This window comes from Bufo bufo, chromosome 10, assembly GCF_905171765.1.
Source record: "Bufo bufo chromosome 10, aBufBuf1.1, whole genome shotgun sequence".
NCBI lineage: Eukaryota > Metazoa > Chordata > Amphibia > Anura > Bufonidae > Bufo > Bufo bufo.
Window position 1 is genome coordinate 78,008,797 of NC_053398.1, and position 19,400 is coordinate 78,028,196.

The window sequence follows — 19,400 nt, forward strand, 5'->3', positions numbered from 1 at the left end:
CGTCCCTTACTAGATGTTTTCCTCATTGTTACCGTTCACCACAATAAGAAAATTATTTGGCCCAATGTATTGAATTCAAATTCAGGCCTTTTTTTTTTACAGGCACCTAACACTATCTATTTAGGTACCGTATTACACTAATACAGGCACAGCAGTAACGACAGATTTAGCTGAATATAAATTGTAGGCCTAGTATTTAGGCGCTGGATGACAGGTATCCCTTTTACGGACAGAATTAGACTTGGAAATGCACGGTAGCGTGTGAAGTTATTGAGGATGACCCTATCCGCACCTTCAATCTAATATACCCTTTTATGGATAGATTTAAACTTGGCCTGATAGAGCAGAAACCACTTATTTAGGGAATTGCTAAGTTGGGAATTGTATTTCAACCCAGAACAAAAACTGTGCTTCGGCAGACAGCAGACAGTATTACAATTGGCTAGCCACAGCTGAAACACCAGATTTAGGGTACTGCTATTTTGGCAATTGTATTTTACCCATCAATAAAATAGCAAGCACAGCCAAGCCAAGCCACTATTGATGGTTAAAAATGGACTTGGTGGCAGCTTGTGCTGGCGCACCACAAGAAACAAAATGGCCGCCGATCACCCCAGAAAAAAGTGACTGAAAAACGCTCTGGGCAGCCTTAAAACAGTGAGCAATTGAATAGCAGAGGTTGTATGATACACAGCTGTATATCGATCACTTCAGTAAATAAATCCCTGCCTAATCTCGCCCTAACAGCAGCAGCTGCATCCTATTCCTACACTGATCAGAGCAGAGTGACGTGCGGCGCTACTTGACTCCAGCTTAAATAGAGGCTGGGTCACATGCTGCACTGTCCAATCACAGCCATGCCAATAGGCATGGCTGTGATGGCCTCTTGGGGCAAGTAGTATGACGCTTGTTGATTGGCTGCTTTGCAGCCTTTCAGAAAGCACCGAACCCGGACTTTTACGAAAATGTTCGGGTCCGTGTCACGGACACCCCAAAATTCAGTGCGAACCCGAACTATACAGTTCGGGTTCGCTCATCCCTAGTTATAGCGTTTACAAACTATGGTACAAAAATGTGAATTTCCGCATTTTGAAGCAGCTCTGACTTTCTGAGCACCTGTCATGTTTCCTGAGGTTCTACAATGGCCAGACAGTAGAAACATCCCACAAAAGACCCCATTTCGGAAAGTAGACACCCTAAGGCTACTTTCACACTAGCGTTCGGGTGTCCGCTCGTGCGCACCGTTTGAAGGGGCTCACGAGCGGCCCCGAATGCATTCTCAGTGGAGGCGGATCCACTGAGAATGCATCCGCCTGCCAGCGTTCAGCCTCCGCTCCGCTCAGTGAGCGGACACCTGAACGCTGCTTGCAGCGTTCGGGTGTCCGCCTGGCCGTGCGGAGGCGAGCTGATCCGTCCACACTTACAATGTAAGTCAATGGGGACGGATCCGCTTGAAGATGACACTATATGGCTCAATCTTCAAGCGGATCCGTTCCCCATTGACTTTCAATGTAAAGTCTGAACGGATCCGCTCAGGCTACTTTCAGACTTAGAAAATTTTCTAAGTAATAATGCAGACGGATCCGTTCTGAACGGATGCAAACGTCTGCATTATCGGAGCGGATGCGTCTGATGAAACATCAGACGGATCCGCTCCGAACGCTAGTGTTAAAGTAGCCTTAGGTATTCGCTGATGGGCATAGTGAGTTCATAGAACTTTTTATTTTTTGTCACAAGTTAGCGGAAAATGATGATTTTTTCTTACAAAGTCTCATATTCCACTAACTTGTGACAAAAAATAAAAACTTCCATGAACTCACTATGCCCATCACGAAATACCTTTGGGGTGTCTTCTTTCCAAAATGGGGTCACTTGTGGGGTAGTTATACTGCCCTGGCATTTTAGGGGCCCTAATGCGTGAGAAGTAGTTTGAAATCCAAATGTGTTAAAAATGCCTTGTGAAATCCTAAGGGTGCTCTTTAGAATTTGGGCCCCTTTGCCCACCTAGGCTGCAAAAAAGTGTCACACGTGGTATCTCCGTACTCAGAAGAAGTAGGGCAATGTGTTTTGGGGTGTATTTTTACATCTACCCATGCTGGGTGAGAGAAATATCTCTCTAAAAGACAACTTTTCCAATTTATTTATTTTTATACAAAGTTATATTTATCTCACCCAGCATGGGTATATGTAAAAATACACCCCAAAACACATTGCCCTACTTCTCTCGAGTACGGTGATACCACATGTGTGACACTTTTTTGAAGCCTAGGTGGGCAAAGGGGCCCAAATTCCTTTTAGGAGGTCATTTTTAGACATTTGGATTCCAGACTTCTCACGCTTTAGGGACCCTAAAATGCCAGGGCAGTATAAATACCCCACATGTGACCCCATTTTGGAAAGAAGACACCCCAAGGTATTCCATGAGGGGCATGGCGAGTTCATAGAAGATTTTTTTTTTTTTGCCACAAGTTAGCGGAAATTGCTTTTTTTTGTTTTTTCTCACAAAGTCTCCTTTTCCGCTAACTTGGCACAAAAATTTCAATCTTTCATGGACTCAATATGCCCCTCAGCGAATACCTTGGGGTGTCTTCTTTCCAAAATGGGGTCATTTGTGGGGTGTTTGCACTGCCCTGGCATTTGAGGGTCTCCACAATCATTACATGTATGGCCAGCATTAGGAGTTTCTGCTATTCTCCTTATATTGAGCATACGGGTAATGATATTTATTTTTTCCGTTCAGCCTCTGGGCTGAAAGAAAAAATGAACGGCACAGATTTCTTCATTCGCATCGATGAATGTGGATGAAAAAATCTATGCCAAAAAAAAAAGAGGGGAAAGGCGTCTGCCAGGACATAGGAGCTCCTCCCAACATCCAAACCCACTTAGCTCGTATGCCCTGGCAAACCCGATTTCTCCATTCACATCAATCGATGTGAATGAATAAATCATTGCCGGGATTTTTTTCTTTTTCTTTTTTTTTTTATATACAAAGTGTTAGCCAAAGCATATGAACACCGCCCCTCAGCTCATATGCCTCGGCAAACGTATCTTTTTTTACTGCAGAGGAGAAATCTCGTCTTGCAGCGCCGCATACACCGACTTTTGTGTAATCTGACAGCAGCGCAATGCTTCTGTCAGAATGCACATCAGTGCTGCAGCTTGTTCATCGGTTGGTCCACCTAGAAGGTAAAAAAAACAAAACAAAAAAGAAAAAAACAATTTGCACGAGCTCACCAAAATTGGACTGTTGAAGACTGGAAAAATGTTGCCTGGTCTGATGAGTCTCGATTTTCTGTTGAGACATTCAAATGGTAGAGTCCAAATTTGGCGTAAACAGAATGAGAACTTGTATCCATCCTCTGATGGCTACTTCCAGCAGGATAATGCACCATGTCACAAAGCTCGAATCATTTCAAATTGGTTTCCTGAACATGAAAATGAGTTCACTGTACTAAAATTGCCCCCACAGTCACCAGATCTCAACCCAATAGAGCATCTTTGGGATGTGGTGGAACGGGAGCTTCGTGCCCTGGATGTGCATCCCTCAAATCTCCAACTGCAAGATGCTATCCTATCAATATCGGCCAACATTTCTAAAGAATGCTATCAGCACCTTGTTGAATCAATGCCACGTAGAATTAAGGCAGTTCTGAAGGCAAAAAGGGGTCCAACACCGTATTAGTATGGTGTTGCTAATAATTCTTTAGGTGAGTGTATAACATTTGAACAGAACATTAACTTTTTTGCTTACCGGTGATTTTTTATATTTTTTTTTACCTTTTATAGGACAAACCTCTCCTTCCCCATGGGACAATGAGCGCAAATCGCCCAGAGATGTGGCAAAGTACATTATGCACTTTGTCCCAGGTGAAAGGAGAGGTTTGCAGCAGCTGTGAGTGAAAGGGCCCTAACAGCCCTGTGTGCCTGTCCTGTGTAACGTAATCCCTATGCTAAGTGTACCTGTGTGTGGTACTTCCGGAAACACTCCCCTAAGCATAGGGCAGGGTGGTCAGGACAGAAATAGCGGCTGTCACGCCTTATTCCACTCCTGCTACAGACACAACATTTTTTTCGGGGTGGCGGTCGGTTTGAGGTACCAGCAACGACACTGGGGAAATGTCGCTCGTGTAGACGGCTCACTACACTGGTGGATGGGGCCACGGAACCTCCTGGATACAGGAGGCTCTCGATGATCTCTTCCTGAAATTTGAGGAAGGATCTTGTTCTCCCAGCCTTACTGTAGAGAACAAAACTATTATACGCAGCCAATTGAATCAAATATACAGACACCTTCTTATACCAGCATCTGGTATGTCGGGAAAGTAAATAAGGAGCCAACAGCTGGTCATTGAAGTCCACCCCTCCCATGAGCGAATTATAGTCGTGGACACAGAGGGGCTTTTCAATGACACTGGTTGCTGTTCAATTTGTATTGTCGTGTCTGCGTGAATGGAGGAGAGCATGTAAACGTCACGCTTGTCTCTCCATTTCACCGCGAGCAGTTCTTCGTTACACAAGGCAGCCCTCTCCCCCCTTGCAAGACGGGTGGTAACGAGCCGTTGGGGGAAGCCCCGGCGACTAGGTCGCGCGGTGCCACAGCAGCCAATCTGTTCTAAAAACAAATGCCTGAAGAGGGGCACACTTGTGTAGAAATTGTCCACATAAAGATGGTCCCCCTTGCCAAATAAGGGTGACACCAAGTCCCAGACTGTCTTCCCACTGCTCCCCAGGTAGTCAGGGCAACCGACTGGCTCCAGGGTCTGATCTTTACCCTCATAGACACGAAATTTGTGCATATAGCCTGTGGCCCTTTCACAGAGCTTATACAATTTGACCCCATACCGGGCGCGCTTGCTTGGGATGTATTGTTTGAAGTCAAGGCGCCCGGTAAAATATATAAGGGACTCGTCTACGCAGATGTTTTGCTCAGGGGTATACAAATCTGCAAATTTGGTGTTAAGGTGGTCTATGAGGGGCCGAATTTTGTGGAGCCGGTCAAAAGCTGGATGGCCTCTGGGACGAGAGGTGCTGTTGTCGCTAAAGTGCAGGAAACGCAGGATGGTCTCAAATCGTGTCCTGGACATGGCAGCAGAGAACCATGGGCATGTGATGAATTGGGTTCGTGGACCAATATGACAGCAATTCATGCTTTTTTGTTACGCCCATGTTGAGGAGAAGGCCCAGAAAAATTTTAAATTCGGAAACTTGGACGGGTTTCCACCGGAAAGACTGGGCATAAAAGCTTCCCGGGTTGGCGGCTATAAATTCAGTGGCATACAGATTTGTATCTGCCACGACTAAGTCCAAGAGCTTCGCAGTCAAGAACAGCTCAAAAAACCCCAGTGCCGAACCGATCTGAGCTGTCTCAACCCGAACTCCAGACTGGGCGGTGAAAGGGAGAACTACTGGTGCGGCTGAAGTTGGGGGCTGCCAATCAGGGTTTTCCAGCACCTCAGACTCTAGGGGCTCTACGGGCCTGTCTGTGCGGTGGCTGCGACGGGGGAACTAATGCACGTGCCACCGTACCAGCTTCAACTGCCCTTCTGGTGCTCGCCACTTCACCATGTTCTACGGCAGTGCTGGTACTAGGTCCAGGATGGGCTGCGCTGCTGGTGTATGCCTCACCACGTAATCCGACAGCGCCAGCACCACTCTGCTGCCCTTGAAGCGGAACCTGCGCAACCTGTGGTCTAGCAACATGGGGCCGGGTACGCCTGGTGGTATCAGGGACCTCAACCTCATCGTCCGAACTTTGGGTCAGACTGCCACTTCTTTCTACAGGTTCATATTCTGACCCGCTGGATTTGTCAGATGAGGGTTCCCATTCCTCATCCTACTGGGTCAGAAGCCTGTAGGCCTCTTCAGAAGAATACCCCTTATTTGCCATTTGGTCAACTAAATTTAGGGGGTATTCCCTGAGACTACCCAAGAAAAAAAAGCAAGCCTGTCTTACAAATGGGAGGCTAATGAAGTACCGGAAGCCGCTGCGATTGATAAAAAATATCAAAACTGATTTTTTTTATCGCCGCAGCGCTTGTGAAGTGATTGTGCAGTGATCAAAAAATAATAATTTTTTTGTCACTGCGGCGGGGCGGGCGTGGGTGAATGCACGTGTGGGCGACCGATCAGGCCTGATCGGGCAAACACTGCGTTTTGCGTGGAGGGCGAACTAAGGTGACACTAATACTATTATAGATCTGACTGTGATCAGTTCTGATCACTTACAGATACTATAAAAGTACCAATGCTGATTAGCAATATGCTAATCAGCGAATCAGTGACTGCAGTGGGCTGGGCGCTAACTGATGCTAACTACCTACCAAAGGGGCCTAAACTAACCTAACACCTTACCGTTAATACTAGTGAAAAAAAAAAAGTGACAGTTTACACTGATCACTTTTTTCCCTTTCACTAGGTGATTGACAGGGGTGATCAAGGGGTTAATTGGGGGGATGATCTGGGGTTCTAAGTGTACTGTTTGGTGTACTCACTGTGATGTGTGCTCCTCTGCTAGGACCAACCGACGAAAAGGACCAGCAGAGGAGCACAGAAGCCATTTAACACCTTATATTTATAAATATAAGGTGTTAGATGGCTTCTGATTCGATTTTTTTTGAAAATCACCAGCCTGCCAGCGATGATCATTGGCTGGCAGGCTGGTGATGAAACGCTCCTTTAACTTTTGCCGGCCCGCAATGCGCATGCGCGGGCCGGCTCTGCCTGAAATCTCGCGTCTCGCGAGAGGACGCGTCGGGGTGTCCAGGAGGAATAACAGGGCCGCCGCAAAGACGCAATCCTGAGTACTGCGGTTTTGTAGTGGTTAAAGAGGAAGTTAGTTCAGTATCAACTTTCTGTTATAAGGACTTCTGACCTATCCAATTTTCAGATTGATTTAGATGAGGGGGAAGTTTTTCCAGAATGGGATACTGACTCTTCGAGGACGATACGTGTTGTCCCCTTTGTTTTCCAGAGGACACAGAATGTCTCCTCCAAAGCAGCAATATAAAGGCAACTATGAAAATTGAGGACTTTAAAGAACCTCAATATGTTCAGAACCAGATGTTTCATGGACCAGGAGACAGTTTTTCTCATTTGTAATAATATTAAACTAATTTCTAAAGAATAGAGGGAATCGGAAAAGAGATTGGAGACCTCTCTTGCCTTCAAGAGAAAATATCCTTTTACTTAGGAACATATGGACTTTTGGCACAAAGATTGATGCTTCGGTATCTCAAATAAAAAAAATAATAATTTGTGCAACCCTTTGAAGATCTGGGACTGCTGAAGGATCCCATGGACCTGAAATGTGAAAGCCTCCTGGAACGTTTCTGGGAAACCAGTACAGCTATGTTCCAGCCCAATATAGGAGCCACTTGCACTGGTAGGTCTCAGTTTATGTGGCTAAACCAGCTGGAAGACATGAACTTACCAATGCTGAAGTAAGCTTCCAAGTTTGTGGTGGATGCCTCAGCTGACCTGATAAATCTTCAACTAGATCTGCTGCTTTATCTGCAGGTCTTCTAATAATAAGAAAGGATCACCTTCTGAATCAAAGTATTTTTATCAGAGGAGTTCCTTTTGTAATCAAAAAAGAAATGAACCAGATCAGACGCTCCCTACTTAATCCTGATAACTCTACCTGCCAGTCACAATGACGCCATTCTTCCTGTGATGGGCATACTCAAATTCTTCCATCCTCCCTGGTAAGATTTAACCACCTCCCCTTGGATCCTGAGTCAGTACAAGAAAGTCAGGTTACAACTTAACATGTGTCTCCGTTACCCTCACAGGTTTATGTCAAACAACCAGCTTGTCCACAATTACAGTCAACTGACCCTAATAATCTGAAAGTTGTATTCTTACATAGTTAATAGGGTTGGAAAAAGATGTGTCCATCATCTTCAAAAACCAATCTTGAGTCCCATACCTCAGGAACAAAAAAGTCCAGGCTTTTATTCTCCGATAGTCTTGGCCCAAAAACTGAATAGGAAGTGCAGACTGATCATAAACCTCAGATCCCTGAATCAATATATTTGTTGATTCAGGGATGGAGGTTTATAATGAAGATGGAGACTATAAAATCTACAGAAAATTTGTTCCCTCAGCACTGCTATATGGTAACTCTGTACCTTACAGGTCCATAGTAACATGTCCCAATTCATCCAAATTACCAGAAATTCCTCAGAATGGCTCTATTTTACAAAAGCAGCCTATGCCAGTTCCAGGTCCTGCCTTTCACGTTGTCTCTGGTCCCAGAATATTAAAAAAAATGTTATTTAGACAACTTCCTGTTCAATGTAACATCAAGGGATAGCCTCTTTATCCACCTGCAGTTTCTTGAGACCTTCTCTAGAATGGGATGGCTGGTGAAGCAGGAAAAATCAGATCTATCTCCCAGCCAACAAAAACATTTTAGGAATTTTTCCTGGACTTTCATCAGTTCTCTCATAAGATCTTCTTTATTATATATTTTTTCCCTCCGAAAAAGAACGGTGCCCTGAGTTAGAATGTTATTTTGACACTATAGCCTTGAGGAGAGATGGCATGACTATTCTGGGTCTAGTAACATCCATCATTCCCTCAGTCAGATGGTCTCAGGCTCATCCAAGAGTTTTACAGAGGTTACTGCTATCCCCCCTTGAGACTTCCCCCCTTCCTAGACAAAAAAGTGAAAATCCATCCTTAGGTAAAAATCTCTCTCAGCTGGTGGATAGTCAAAGAAAAAATCTTTAATGGGAAGTCATCTGGTGGCAGGAAAATCAGGAAGTCATCATTGCAGACGCAAACAGTCGAGGATTCGGAGCCCAAACTGCCTAGTCCAGGCGGTATGGGATCAAGTATTATCCAATAATTATTTCAGTCAGAGAGAATTGACTGCAGGATTCAAGGCTATAATATCTCTTCAAACTGCTATAAGATTCCATGATGTAAAAGTGTTAACGGTCAACATGACCACGGTAGCTTGCTTAAACAAGCAGGTAGGCACAATAAACAAAAAGCCAGCTATGATAGTGGAGAAGAACTTAACCTGGGCACAGAAAAAATTTGCTTCCATTGTTGTCAGTGTCAGTCCAGACAGGAAAAAAAAAACAGCTTCTGGATTTCTATTGCAAGTTGAGCCAGGACCAGCGGCTTAAAGAGGTCCTTTCATGGGTCCAGACATAGTAGCGGGTTATGTAGGGCATAGTCCATGGATGTAAGATCGCTTACCATAATTTTTTTTTTTTTTAGGGCGCCGCTCCATTCGCCCGCTGTGCCCCTGTTCACTTCTCCCGCCTGGTATGCTAATGAATAGCATTGGTACAGGGATGAGTAAACTGCCCTGTTTCTCAATGGGTGTCTCCTTCTCCCTGGCTGTGGCGCAGTCCAATCACAGCGGAGAGCGTCACAGCCCGGAAGAAAAAAAAGCTCACCTTCTCCCTGGCTGTGACAGGGCAGTCTCCTCCTCCCTGAGCTGATGCTATTCATTGGCATACCAGGCGGGAGAAGTGAACAGGAGCACAGCGGGCGAACGGAGCGGGGCCCAGAAAAAATTGTAAGCAATTTTACATCCATAAACTATGCCCTACATAACCTGCTACTTATTTCATAATGTCTGTACCCATGAAAGGTCCTCTTTAAGTGTATCCTGACTTCATCTAAAGGCCTGGAGGCAAACTGCTCATCTTAAAAGGCAACCTGTCATCAACTTTATGCTGCCCATACTAACAGCAGAATAAAGTAGAGAGAGGTGAGTAGATTTCAGCGGTCTGTCATTTAAAAGTTAAAAGTAAGTGGTTGCCGAGAACCAACATCACAATCATTGCAGAATAGGCCTGGAAAAGAGTCACGGCCACCGGAGAAGAGTCATGGTTATTCATAAATTCCTGTTTTCCCTGCCTACATGCTGATTACTGACAGTCTTCTACCTAGTTTTCTCCCTTTCTCTCTAGGAGAGAACTGCCAATCATCAGCAGATGGGTGAGAGTGCAGGAGATTATGTATAACCATGACTCTTCTCAGGTAGATTTGACTCTTTTCAAGGCCTGGGCTGCAATGAATATGATGCAGATTTTTAGAAACCACTTACTTTTAGCTTATGAGTGACACACTGCTGAAATCAGCATTTCTGTCACTATTTTATGCTGCCCTCAGTGTGGTCTGCATAAAGTTGATGACAGGTTCCCTTTAAACAAAAAAGGCCTGCCAGATTTGGTAGTTTCCTCACTCCTTCCCAGTCGAAAACCTGTCGCTTCCAAAATATACAGGTGAAACTCGAAAAAATTTGAATATCGTGCAAAGTTAATTTACTTCAGTAACGCAACTTAAAAGGTGAAACTAATATATGAGATAGACTCATTGCATGCAAAGCCAGATATTTCAAGCCTTTATTTGTTATAATTTTGGATGATTATGGCTTATAGCTTTTGAAAACCCCAAAGTCACAATCTCAGGTACCCTTTGCTCAGGGGGTATGGATTAATTAGGTGACTAGAATGTGACACTTTGAGCCTAGAATATTGAACCTTTTCAGAATATTCTAATTTTAAGTTGTATTAATGCAACTCCTTTAAGTTGCATTACTGAAATAAATGAACTTTTGCATGATATTCTAATTTTCTGAGTTTCACCTGTACCTCAGGACTTAACATGTTGTCATTTGCAGGGAACAAATGGCATCCTTTGGAGCCTCCTCATGTTTCTATAATCTTGAAGTGTCTACTGTCCGACCTAGAGAAAAGACTCAAGACTGCTGCCTTAAAAGTTCTCATTGCTGCCCTAAGTGCTTTTACAGAAGTTGAATTGGTGGATCTTGCTCTTGTCAAATGTTTTATCAAGAGGGAAGGTAGAAAGTTTCCTTTCCTCCACTCCGCTATTCCACTTTGGGACTTGAAACCCATCTTCTGCATCCCTATGTTATGTTAAAATAATAAATATAGGGGGCACACTACAAATGGAAAGGAGTGCACTAACGGTTCAAATATAATACTCAACACCCCAAAAAGGCACAAGGCCTAGAGAACCGTAATAATGTGCACATCCATAAAGTAAAATCAATAAAGCAATTTTATTAGACTACATAGACATACAAACATTTAAAAAAATTGTGTACAATAAACCATGTTCTGGTAAGAATAACACAAACACACAAAATCCACCAAAGTCCACAGATAAGGACACAACATGTATAGTCCGATACAAGATAAAGAACAATGCAATATCAAATAAAGAATCGACAATCTAATATATAAAGTTGAGTGTATGTGTGTGTATGTATGTCCGCTAAATGAATCTGCACAGTCGATTTACAATCACGGAATTTGGCACACAGGTACATCAGGTGTCTGGGAAGGTTTTAGTTAGACCAGGTCTCAGCTCTCTAGGCCGTGCCTGAGAGATTCCCTTGGTCACATGACCCTTAACAGCCAATAGAATCTCGTGGGCCATTGGCCTCCACATGCACAGTTTTTTTACTCCAGGTTTCCATAACAACCCAGCCATTTTTCTTCACTGCTGTAGGTAGGGGAGCTTTAACTCCTTCAGGACCCTGCCATTTTTCACCTTCATGACCAGGCCATTTTTTGCAAATCTGACATGTCACTTTATGTGGTGATAACTTTAAAACGCTTTTACTTATCCAGGCCATTCTGAGATTGTTTGTTTGTTTTTTCGTCACATATTGTACTTCATGACAGTGGTAAAATTGAGTAAAAAAAAAATATTTTTATTTATAAAAAAAATTCCAAATTTACCAAAAATTTGGAAAAAATTTCCAAATTAAAATTTCTCTACTTTTATAATATACCTCCAAAAATAGTTATTGCTTTACATTTCCCATATGTCTACTACATGTTTAGATCATTTTGTGAATGCCATTTTATTTTTGGGGATGTTAGAAGGCTTAGAAGTTTAGAAGCAAATCTTGAAATTTTTCTGAAAATTTCCAAAACCTACTTTTTAACTCCTTAAGGCAGGGCTTGACAAATTTCCTTGGAATCTAGGAGCCAGCTAAAAAAGTTAGGATCCAGGCGGAGCCGCGTCATAAAATGTATATTGCGATATAATTTTAAGCATGTGCGATATGCGATATATTGTTTTCTATATTTGGGGGGGCGGGGGGGGGGGTGTTTAAACTTTTTTTTTTTTTTACTTTTAATTAATAACTATTAGCCTATTTAAGGGCTAGAACCCTTGTCATATTCACCCTAATAGAGCTCTATTAGGTTGAATAGGACTTTACACTCTCCCTGCTGCCCTGTGCTTTGTGCACACAACAGCAGGGAGCTGACCATGGCAGCCAGCCTATTATGTGCCCCCCATCCTCTGATCAGCCCCTCCAGCCTCTGATCAGCCCTTCCAGCCTCTGATCAGCCCCTCCAGCCTCTCCCTTTTATCAGCCCCCTTTGGTAACAAACCCCCCCCCCCCCCCTCCCTCCCCAGTATTAATCATTGGTGGCAGTGGCCACAGGGTCCCCCTCCCCCTCCCCCCAATCACTGGTGGCAGTGGGCAGTTCCGATCGGAGTCCCAGCAGTGTTAGTGAGCAGCATTATACTCACGTGCGCCGTGATCGCCAGGAGCTCCTTCTTCTCATAGGTCTGTGCGGCGCATTGCTAATGCTATAAGCATTAGCAATGAGCCGCACAGACAGAAGAAGGAGCGCCCGGCGGCCACGGCACACGTAAGTATAATGCTGCTCCCTAACATACCATCGCAGCCAGGACTTCAGTAGCGTGACTCCTGGCTGCCATGGTAACCGTTCGGAGCCCCAGCATTACACTGCTGGGACTCCGATCGGAACTGCCCACTGCCACCAATGCAGACAAACATTCCCGGCACCCGACCTCTGACAGGACGCTGTGATCCGCGCGATTAACCCTTCAACTAAGGGGTTAATCGCGCGGATCACAGCGTGCAGTCATAGGGGCCGGGGATATGACTTTTCACGGAACACCGGTACATTAGTATTCAGGCATTCATTGGTGGCGCAGTGGCCACAGTCCCTCCCCTCCTCCTTCTACTCTGTTCTCATTGGTGGTCAGCGGCAGCCGCCCACAGTGGGGAGGGAGGGACTCCTCTCCTTCTCCACTGTGCCGGCTCAGGAAACCATGGTGCGCGCCGAGAGCGCACCTTTGAAAACGGACTGACAAATACCCAAGCGCCAGGACCAAATTCCTGGTCGCCATGGCCTGCCTTTAAGGACCGGGCTCATTTTCGCCTTCAGGACCAGGCCATTTTTTGCAAATCTGACCAGTGTCACTTTATGTGGTGATAACTGTAAAACGCTTTGACTTATCCAGGCCTTTCTGAGATAGTTTTTTCGTCACATATTGTACTTAATAGTAAAAAAAAAACATTTTTATTTATAAAAAAATACCAAATTTGCCAAAAATTGGGAAAAATTAGCAAATTTCCAAGTTTCAATTTCTCTACTTCTATAATACATACATAGTAATACCTACAAAAATTGTTATTACTTTACATTCCCCATATGTCTACTTCATGTTTGGATCATTTTGGGAATGACATTTTATTTTTTGGGGATGTTGCAAGGATTAGAAGTTTAGAAGCAAATCTCGAAATTTTTCAGAAATTTTCAAAAACCCACTTTTCAAGGACCAGTTCAGATCTGAAGTCACTTTGTGAGGCTTACATAATAGAAACCACCCAAAAATGACCCCATTCTAGAAACTACACCCCTCAAGATATTCAAAACTGATTTTACAAACTTTGTTAACCCTTTAGGTGTTTCACAAGAATTTATGGAAAATAGAGATACAATTTAAAAATTTCACTTTTTGGGCAGATTTTCCATTAAAAAATTTTTTTTTCCAGTTACAAAGCAAGGGTTAACAGCCAAACCAAACTCAATATTTATGGCCCTGATTCTGTAGTTTACAGAAACACCCCATATGTGGTCGTAAACCGCTGTACGGGCACACGGCAGGGCGCAGAAGGAAAGGAATGCCATACGGTTTTTGGAAGGCAGATTTTGCTGGACTGGTTTTTTGACACCATGTCCCATTTGAAGCCCCCCTGATGCACCCCTAGAGTAGAAACTCCAAAAAATGACCCCATTTTGGAAACTATGTGATAGGGTGGCAGTTTTGTTGGTACTATTTTAGATGACATGATTTTTGGTTGTTCTATAATTACACTTTGTGTGAGGCAAGGTAACAAGAAATAGCTGTTTTGGCACCGTTTTTATTTTTTGTTATTTACAACATTCATCTGACCGGTTAGATCATGTGGTATTTTTATAGACCAGGTTGTCACGGACGCGGCGATACCTAATATGTTTACTTTTTATTTATTTATTTATTTATTTATGTAAGTTTTACACAATGATTTCATTTTTTAAACAAAAAATAAAAATCATGTTTTAGTGTTTCCATAGTCTGAGAGCCATAGTTTTTTTCAGTTTTAGGGCGATTTATCTTAGGTAGGGTATGATTTTTGCATGATGAGATGACTGTTTGGCACTATTTTGGGGTGCATATGACTTTTTGATCGCTTGCTATTACACTTTTTGTGATGTAAGGTGACAAAAAATGGTTTATTTAGCACAGTTTTTATGTTTTACAGTGTTCATCTGAGGGGTTAGGTCATGTGATATTTTTATAGAGCCGGTCGATACGGACGCGGCGATACCTAATATGTATACTTTTTATGTAAGTTTTACACAATAACAGCTTTTTAAAAAAAATAAAAATTATATTTATGTTTTAGTGACTCCATATTCTGAGCCATATTTTTTTTTATTTTTTGGGCGATTGTCTCAGGTAGGGGCTCATTGTTTGCGGGATGAGGTGACGGTTAGATTGGTACTATATTGGTGGGCATCAGCCTTTTTGATCGCTTGCTGTTGTACTTTTTGTGGTGTAAGGTGTCAAAAAATTGTTTATTTAGCACAGTTTTTATTTTTTATGGTGTTCATCTGAGGGGTTAGGTCATGTGATCTTTTTATAGAGCCGGTCGATACGGACGCGGTGATACCTTATATGTCTACCTCCCCCCCCCCCCCCCTATTTTTTACCAATTTTTTTTTTACTTTGTTTGGGGAAAATTACGTTTTTTTTTATTTTTACTTAAAACTTTTAATTTTGTGGGGGGAAAGCTTTTGTTTGTGTCTCCATATTCTGAGCCATAGTTTTTTTTATTTTTTGGCCGATTGTCTTAGGGCTCTTTCACACTTGCGTTCTTGTCTTCCGGCATAGAGTTCCGTCGTCGGGGCTCTATGCCGGAAGAATCCTGATCAGGATTATCCTAATGCATTCTGAATGGAGAGAAATCCGTTCAGGATGCATCAGGATGTCTTCAGTTCCGGAACGGAACGTTTTTTGGCCGGAGAAAATACCGCAGCATGCTGCGCTTTTTGCTCCGGCCAAAAATCCGGAACACTTGCCGCAAGGCCGGATCCGGAATTAATGCCCATTGAAAGGCATTGATCCGGATCCGGCCTTAAGCTAAACGTCGTTTCGGCGCATTGCCGGAGCCGACATTTAGCTTTTTCAGAGTGGTTACCATGGCTGCCGGGACGCTAAAGTCCTGGCAGCCATGGTAAAGTGGAGCGGGGAGCGGGGGAGCAGTGTACTTACCGTCCGTGCGGCTCCCCGGGCGCTCCAGAGTGACGTCAGGGCGCCCCAAGCGCATGGATCATGTGATCACATGGATCACGTCATCCATGCGCATGGGGCGCTCTGACGTCATTCTGGAGCGCCCCGGGAGCCGCACGGACTGTAAGTATACCGCTCCCCCGCTCCCCGCTCCTACTATGGCAACCAGGACTTTAATAGCGTCCTGGGTGCCATAGTAACACTGAACGCATTTGGAAGACGGTTCCGTCTTCAAATGCTTTCAGTACACTTGCGTTTTTCCGGATCCGGCGTGTAATTCCGGCAAGTGGAGTACACGCCGGATCCGGACAACGCAAGTGTGAAAGAGGCCTTAGATAGGGGCTAATTTTTTGTGTGGGATGAGGTGACCGTTAGATTGGTACTATTTTGGTGGGTATACGCCTTTTTGATTGCTTGGTGTTGCACTTTTAGTGATGTAAGGTGACCAAAAAATGGTTTATTTAGCATAGTTTTTTATTTTATTTTTTTGACGGTGTTCACCTTAAGAGTTAGGTCATGTGATAGTTTTATAGAGCCGGTCGATATGGACGCGGCGATATCTAATATGTGTACTTTTTTTTTCTCTTTTTTTTTTTTTTTTTTTTTTACAATTTCTGTCCCTTTTTATTGATTTTTTTATTTTATTTTTTTTTTTTACTTGAAACTTTTAATTTTTTGGGGAAAACTTTTGGGGGTCTGATTTCCTTTACAATGCTTTGTAAATAATTTAATAATTTAATAGTTTAATAAAAGAGTTTATGATAAATAAATAAATAAAAAGGTTTTACATATGTTAATCATAAAATAAACATAATTAATACAACACCATATCATCAACTAATGTTCACTCATTATGTTAAATATAAAAAGTGAGATAATTATAAAGGAAAGAATCTTCTATACTATGATTTATTGGCCAATAAATACTATAAATAATAACTCATAAGTCTATAGTATCAGTCTACAAATGATGAATTATAGATTTAAGTCTTATACCACCATAGAAAATACCATAAAAAATACCCAAAAGTTCGTACATAAAAATGTTATGCGGAAAAGCGCCTGTGAGCCAACACCAGAAAGTAGCAGAAAAAGAAATAGAATATAAAGAAGGAAAAAGGGAAATATATGAAATAATATAACATAATATTAAAATACTGTAATTTGTATATAATATGTAGATGACAGCAGGAGACCAGAGCATCGGTTATGTGGAAGAGGCTCCAGTGAATCCATTAAATAGTGAAAAATGTGGAGTGTGGAAAGTGGGATGATGTCCATCAAAGTGCAGGCAGTGTGGTTTTTTGGGTGTTCTTCATCCTTATGGACATTCTGTTTGAAACGATATCTGACATACTGTTGAGACTATTGATCTTGAAAACTTCTTTCTTCTTGGCCGTCTCAACAACCAGAAGAATTGGGAAGCTTTAAGATTTTTTTTCTCCAAAACTACATATCTTACTGCACGGGACTACAGGATTATTTTAAAACACTGTCTTGCGTTTCTTACCAAAGTAGTTTCAAATTCCATTGTCAACATTAAATATCTATTCTTTCTTTGAATCTCCATTCACTGAGAGATTGTAGATTTAATTCCCTTAATGTATGCAGGTTTATTCAGGCTTACCTGGAAGCCACTAGAAATCTAAGTTCGATCATCTCTTATCCAGTTTCAGGGCCCAAAGGATCCACGGCAAGTAAAGCTACTATTACCTGGTGGATTAAAGGGTAACTGTCATATTATTATTTTTTATTTGATAGTTTATTAGAGCTAGGCATGTATACCTGAGTTAGTCTGTAAATGATTGTTAAAAGATCTGTAATTACCTTATAATAACAGCTTTCATTAATGTTCTCTGTCCCTTTCCACTGCTCCCTTCAAAGACAGTTTCTATGGCTTGTCTGTCTCCAGCTAAGAAGACGGAGGGGCGGTCCTTCACACTGCATGTCTGCATTAGGCTTCAGAGTGAGAAGGCGTGTCTCTCAGTAATCCAATCTAATTGGCTGGCAGGGAGCTGCTGGCTACAGCAAGTGTGTATGGGAAATGAGGGAAAGCAGTTTTGGCCTCAGAACAGGCAGAGGAGCCATCTTAAGAAGGTCCTCATGTTGTAAATGTTTAAACAGCCGTAACTAAGTGAAAAACTCTGGGAAAACAGTGGTATGTGAAGAAACTAAAGATTACTTTATGCATAATGCTGCAGCAGCAGTAACATATACTAAAATAGATTTTTTGATAAAAACATGACCGTTATTCTTTAAGATAACCATTGCAATATGCAATTCACAGAAAACGATGTGTCCTCCATAGAATGTAAAAAACACTCTACAGGAGACATCTCTACCGCCTGGGCTGAAGGAGCTTAAAGGGGTTATCCGAGTTATGGGGGAAAAACCCCCAAAAAACATTACAAAACTTATCCAGACTTACATATACATGTGTTAAGTTTACACTCCGAAGGTGCATAAGGAGGGTTTTCCTCCACCATTAAGACCGATTGTGGCGGGAATTGGATCGTATTCGGAGCGACTTTCGGAATGGGTTGATTCCCTATTGCAACCCCTTGTATCTCATATACCGGGCTATCTTAGGGATACATACAGTGTACTTAAGAATTTCCATCAATTCGCATGGCATGAAGACTATCTATGGGTTACTGCAGATATTAACTCCTTGTATACTAACATCCCCCACCACTTGGCGATTGTAGCCTTAAAATGGTTTTTAGATGTATTCAGCAATCACTCCTTGGAACTTCGAGATTATATCTGTATTTGTACTGATTTTTTACTTAAACACAATTTCTTTATGTTTAATGGTTTATATTATCTACAGATATCCGGAGTTTCAATGGGTGCCAAATTTTCGCCTTCAGTGGCAAATGTGTTCATGTCATGGTGGGAAAATAGTTTTTTATTTTCAGACAATAACCCATACTTAACGTCCCTAAAATGGTATGGGCGTTTCATTGACGACATGTTGTGGGTTTGGCAGGGTGGTGTAGAAGATTTGATTCTATTTGTGAAGTATCTGAATAGCTGTATTCCCTCGATCAAATTTACTATGGTCAGCGATTTTGCTTCGATTGTTTTTCTGGATCTTTTATTATCGGGTGACCGAGAGACTCAGAGTTAATACCTGTACATATCGTAAGGACACTGCAGGGAATATTTTTCTTCATGCATCATCCTGCCATTCCCCCCCCCATGTAGCCAAGAACATACCCAAAGGGGAGATGTTGAGGGCACGTCGAAATTGCTCATCCTTGAGTTTGTTTGCAGGAGAAGCATCTGATATTTCACCAGGCTGCAGACCAGGGGATATTCGAGAGAAAACATTCGCAAGGCGAAGGAATATGCAATTTCGATAGACAGGGAGTCACTTATATTCGCTTGAATAAAGAATGCGAACAAAAAGAAAAAGAAGAAAAACTTTAAATAAAAATATTCGAGTTTGCGCTCTGGATTCGAGCGATCCTGCGACTTTTGTGACAAATTATAGTGTTGAGTACCCCCTTATCTGCAACATTCTACGCAAACATTTTCCAGTGATAAGCTTTGATGAAGGTTGGGGGAAAATTGCAGAGGCAAGCATTAGGTGCATTGCGAAAAAAGCACCAACTATAGGACAAAAAGTTAGTCCTAGCCTATTTATGGTAAACGCAAGGTGTGAACCAGTATAGCTAAACACCAAGGGAAATTTTTAAATGTGGAAGTAAAAAATGTATATGTTGCATGCACATGTCAGTTAGCAAAGATATTGTATCTACATCAAATGGCAGCGTGCATAAATTGCAGCAATATATTAA

General features: G+C 42.5%; 1 protein-coding gene and 1 long non-coding RNA gene across 2 annotated transcripts in view; one reads left to right on the forward strand and one right to left on the reverse strand.

Moving 5' to 3' along the window:
• BBS1 (Bardet-Biedl syndrome 1) overlaps nt 1–19,400 on the forward strand; it is a 398,008-nt gene that overhangs the window by 74,950 nt on the left and 303,658 nt on the right. The window lies entirely within an intron of this gene.
• LOC120980848 lies at nt 128–18,185 on the reverse strand. The gene is made up of 3 exons (XR_005774583.1): nt 18,046–18,185; nt 12,780–12,785; nt 128–137 (listed from the first exon to the last, which is right to left on the reverse strand). It is a non-coding gene; the product is annotated as an uncharacterized LOC120980848 (long non-coding RNA).